Raw genomic sequence first — 5,764 nt, forward strand, 5'->3', positions numbered from 1 at the left:
CAAATGTCACAACAGCCTCACAGTTCTGACAACCCCATCCAATCCTGGGGCCACCTGAACAGCAAGTATCTCAAGAGTCAACGACCCTGCAATGGGTGACTGTGCCCACTCTACTTCCTATTGTGTGGGGGTGGCCTGCAGTCAGCAGTGACTCTTATGTGCTGCTTCCAGAGGTCACACATCTGGGAACAGGAGTGAAGGGATCTGGGAAGGCGACCATGGAGGCTGTAGGGCTGGGAGTTCTTCATATCTGCCCTAGTCCATGGGGTGATGGGGGGTAGAGACTTGATGATTGGGAGAGTGTGCCAGGAGCAAGGAACAGCAGTTCCTGCCATGCCTGTGGGCTGAAGATAAAAGGGGGTGACCTGTGAACCATACCACAGGGTCACCTATTGTTTCATCCTGCACTTTTGCTTTCCTTCTGAGCCTTGAGGAACATGTTACTTAGGTGTTTTCGGGTGCCTGCAGAGCTGCTGTGTACAGAGAGACAGGCGTGGTGGCACACACATGTGATCTCAGCACTCAGAAGGCAGAGGAAGAATTGCCCAGAAGTTCCAGGCCAGCCTGGGCTACATAGTAAAAACCTGTCTCAAAACAAAGGCAAGAGGCATTCATTAGGTAGAAGTGCCCACTGCTGAGTCAGACAACCCAAGTTTAACCCCTGGATCTCTACACATTGCCCTCCATCCCTGTTATGTGTGCTGTGCTGCCCATACCCACACACAAACAATAAATAAAGAGAACATTTACATGTTAAATGCCTCCTGGGTGCTAGGATTAAAGGTGTGCACCACCAATTTTGTTTTTTATTAAATCAAAGGTCAAGAAAACCTCTGGGGGCCTGTCCCAGCTCCAGCCTGGCTTGCTGGCCACTCCTTCAGTACAACATCTACACTGACCCAGGATTTCCCTGCCTGTAGTCCTCAAATTCTGACAACCCGAAACAAGAGCTCTGGGGGCTCTGCTCTCCACACACTCTGTAGCCTCTGGTGTTCTAGGGGTCCCTCGTCACCGCAGGGGCACACCTGGGGGGCAGAAAGGATCCCGAGCGAGCGTGGTCCTGAGAGAAGACTGATTTACAAACTGCTCCCACATCCAGACCACAGGCTAGACATCCACAGTCACCCTCAGAAGGGGAGGTCAGCTCTCCCCTGTGTTGTGCAGCCCCTTCAACCCCCAATATAGGCCACCTTTCTACTTGCTCCCAGAATAGCTCTTCTCTTTTGAGATACAGACCATAATGACAAGGTTCAATGCCTCTCCAGGAAGTCCCCATGACTAAAACCTTGGCACTTTGTTCCTGTGTAAAAAGCTAGTGCTTTACAGCTGCCTTTTCCTGTGCACACACCTCCTCCCTTCCTAACAGATGTGGCTGTCCTTGTGTGGTCTGCAACTAGCTGTGTGTGACCACTAGGTGTGGGCCCTATCCTCCCAAGTGCTCATCTGGGTCAAAGGGGATTTTACAGACCCAGAGAAAGCCTCATGATGCACTGGTAAATCATCCTGCGGAGGTGGGGGGGCGACTGGGAGGATGGAGCTCCCTGATTCGCCGAGGTTACCAATCCTATTGTGTAAACACATCCTCTGACCAGTTGGTCTGAGCTAGCTTTCTCTTGACAAAATAAGAAACAACCCCCCTAGAAGTGAAGGGAGGAGGGGGTCATCATCATGCTCCTAGAAGGCTGGGCCTTAGAAAGAGTATGAACTTCTGGCTGGAGAACTGATGCATTTGATAAACTGCTGGCCACACAGGGACAAGAACCACAGTTCAATCCCCAGCACCCACAGAAACAGCCCAGCATGTGCCTTTAATCCAGGCTCTGGGAAGATAAGACAGCCTCCCCTGATCTGTGAGCCCTGGGTCCTATAGAGACTCTGCCTTACTCCTGAGTAACAGCACCTGAGTTGATCTCTGATCTCTACCAGTACACACACTCACATACATGTAATGTACACACACACAGACACACACAGACACACACAAACACCACAATACACAGAGACACACACTCACACACCACCACCAGGCCCCGCTGATTAGAGTTTTTACAGCTGTGGCTGATATGGTCTGCTTCACTCTCCTTGGAGATGATACACAGAATGAGAAACTATGTCCAAAAAGGGAAACCGTGCCACAGACAGGGTGTCCGCTTATCCAAGGCCTCAACTCCTGCCAGGCAGAGCACTCAAATCTGTCTGCATACCCTGAATGCCAAAGCATCAGATCAAGGCCTGTCACAGGTAACAACAAGCACAGGGATTTATGGCATACTATGTAGCACATTACAGCTCTGGTCACACACCCAGAAGAACCTTCCAGCAACAGAGCACCATACAAGGAAGCCAAAGCTTAGTCTCACAGGCTGGGGAGGGGGAGGAGGAGTCGGAAAGGACAGGAGTTCATGGCTCACCAAGAGGGAATTTCTGCCCTGATACATCAAGAGACGGAAGACAGAGTTGGGGGGAGATCTGGAGCCTTGTGGCAAAGAGTTTCTGGTGACCCGAGAAAGCATCAGAAACTTAGGTATGAAGGAGCTTTTAATCAAATGAATGAGGACTGAGGCTGCGGCTCAGTAGGTAGAACACACAATTAGGATGCAGGAAGCCCTGGTACCACATAGAGTGAGCATGGTGTTGCATGTCTACAATGCCAGCACCTGGGAGGTAGAGGCAGGGGGATCAGGAGTTCAACGTCACCTTCAGCTGTGTAAAGAGCCGGAAGCTAGCCTGGGCTATGTGAGACCTTATCTCCAGAGAATCATTGGGTCATATGTGACACTTTCCAGCTACCTGAGACTTCACTGAGTCTCCAACACATCTGTGTTTGTTCAGTCACTGTATTCCCCTTAGCAACTGGGGAGACAATGATAAGAAAAAACAAGGATGGGACCTTTTTTATGTTATGATCCTTAAAAGGTAGCTCACATCTGCAATCCCAGCATTTAAGAGTCAAAGGCAAGAGGACCACTGCAAGCTCAAGGTCTGTCTGGGCTATACAGTGAGTTCTAGGCCACATAGAATAAAGAAGCAATAGTCTGTCTCAAAGGAAAATTCTAGAAACAAATAACAAAAACAAAACAAACAAACAAACAAAAAACCAAGCATATTAATGCCAAGACAACAGGACATGCATGTATGAAGGAAAGGCACAGACAGGACCCTACTTCACACCATAGACAAAACCCTATAGTAGTCAAAAGCACTTGCTGCTTTTGTAGAGGACCTAGATTTGGTTCCTGGCACCCACAGGATGCTCAAACCCAAATGTAACTCCAGCCCTGTTCTGGGCACTGCATACATGTGATGCTGACACATACTCACAGGCAAAACACTCAGACATTAAATAATAAACGGAGAAAGAGAAAAGGAAAGAATCCTTATGATTCAATAAGAAATACAAATGCCTCTGTTTATTTATTTATTGTTTGTTTGTTTTTGAGACTGGGTCTCAGGTAGCCCTGGCTAGCCTCCAACTTACTATGTAGCTAAGTCTGTCTTTGAACTTCTCATCCTCCTGCCTCTACCTCCCAAGAGTTCAGATCACAGGTGTGTGTCACCTGGCTCAAATACATTAATTTGCAAATGGACAAGCTGAACATTATGATGGTGCCTACCATCCAGCTACTTGGGAGACTGAGGTAGAGAGGGTCACAAGTTACAGGCCAACATGGGCTGTGTTCTGAGACCAGGGCATGGGGGAAGGGAGGGCATGTTAGCTGTGAAAATATTAAGTAGTGAACTCTAAAAGCTGATTACTTCCTCAAAAAGCTGAACTCGGAATTACGTGACCTCAGATGACCTAGAAATGTCACTCCCAAGAGAAATAAAAACATTTCATTCAAAGTCTGTAAGAATACCCAGAGCAGTGTTCTCACACGGTAACTAAAATGTGAGTGTCATATAGTCCATCAAGGTGGGAAGGCAGGGTGGCAGGAACATGAGGTGGTTGGTCATGTGGTATCTGTCTATAATCAGGAGGCTCTGCTCAATTTACTCTCCTTTCAATCCAGAACCAGCACATGGGACGGTTCACTTTCAGGGTGTTTCCCTCCTCAGAGCCCTTCCTGGAAACACTGTCACAGTCACACTCAAGAGATATGTTCCCATGATCATTTTAACCCAGTCAAGCCGACCACGAAGATGAACCATCACCCAAAGTATGTGGCCAGAAGGGATGGCAGAAGAAGATTAGGCAAAGCCAGGAGAAAGTGCACACTCTAACACGGATGAACCCTGAAATGCCCTGAATACTCAGATCTGCTGATGCAAAGGGGGCTGCCTGGGACTGGAGAGGAAAAGACTTGTGAAGACTGCCTATAACTCTGTATAAGGCCTTTTTGTTTATGTAGTTCAGGTTGGTCCCCAACTCAGAACAATCCCCTGCCTCAGCTTCCCAAGTGCTGGGATTGCAGGCATGAGCCACCACACTCAGCTCTGTATGTGGTCTTTTGTGGATAATAAAAATGTTCTAAAATCAATCATGGCGATGGCTACACTACTCTGTTAGTATTTTTAAACTTTCATTTATCCTCTAAAAGGGCAAACTAGGGAATGGAAAGATGGCTCAATAGTTAACAGTCCCTGCTGCTCTTCAGGGGACCTGAGTTCAGTTCCCAGCATCCACACTGGACAACTTACAATAACCTACAGCTCCAGGGGATCCAATGCCCTCTTCTGGCCTCTTCTGACACCTGCACACATGTGGACATACACACAGAGAGACACATATATACACATAAATAAAAAGAAATCATCAAAAACTATAAGTAAACAAAAGAGCAAATTGTCACAATGACATATGGCAATTGTCCCAGCACCTGGGGGGCTGAGGCAGGAGGCTTGCAAGTCCAAGGCCTGCCTAGGCCAATTTAATGAGAGCCTATCTCAAAATAAAGAATTAAAAAGGTGGTGCTGAAGAGATAGCTTAATGATTGTGAATACTGGTTGCTCTTCCAGAGGACAGCATTCAATTCCCAGCAACCTTATAGCACCTCACAACCATCTGTAACACTGGAGGGATTTGAGACCCTCTCTGACCTCCCTGGGCACCAGGCGCACATATGGTGAATACACATATATACAGGCAAGGCACCTATATACATAAAATAGCTTTTAAGTTAAAAGAAAAAGAGTGTGGATATAGTTCAACAGTAGAGCTCTGGTCTAGTACGTTCAGGATCCTAGGTGGGAAGCTATAATAGATCAAAAGGGGAGTGGATCTGCTGTGGGTTTCACTCAGTGAGCACAGATGTAATGGCACTTATGCTTACCTATGCTTTACTGCAATGGTGGCTGACGCCTGTATTGCTACCACTTGGGAAGCAAAGGCAGAACGGAGCAGCATTGTAAGTTTGAGAGCAGCTTGGGCTACAGAGTAACTCTTTGTCTCAAGAACAAAAGAAAAAAAGTAACTAGATAAAAGCATGTTTCTTCCTCCCACCATCAGTGTGAGTACCAAAGGAGATGAAATTAGAAGGGAGGGCCAGGGTGAGTAAGCCCCTTCAAGAACCAGGCCTCAGGACCAGATTGAAGACCAAAAAGGGGAGTGAGCATAGCTTAGCTTTCTGCTTAATGGACTCATTGTTTAGTGTCTAAGAGGTGCACTTTTGAAATTCCAAAAGTGAAGTTATTCAGGAGCCCAACTCAGTCTGTTAGGATTTGGTGTTCTTACAAAGCTTCCCAGGGACGGGATCAGCCTTCTATTCTTGGCCTGTGTTTACCTTCAGTGTGTGTGTCTTTTTCCAGGCATCCCTGACTTTGCTTA

This window comes from Phodopus roborovskii, unplaced genomic scaffold, assembly GCF_943737965.1.
Source record: "Phodopus roborovskii unplaced genomic scaffold, PHOROB, whole genome shotgun sequence".
Classification (NCBI taxonomy): Eukaryota; Metazoa; Chordata; class Mammalia; order Rodentia; family Cricetidae; genus Phodopus; species Phodopus roborovskii.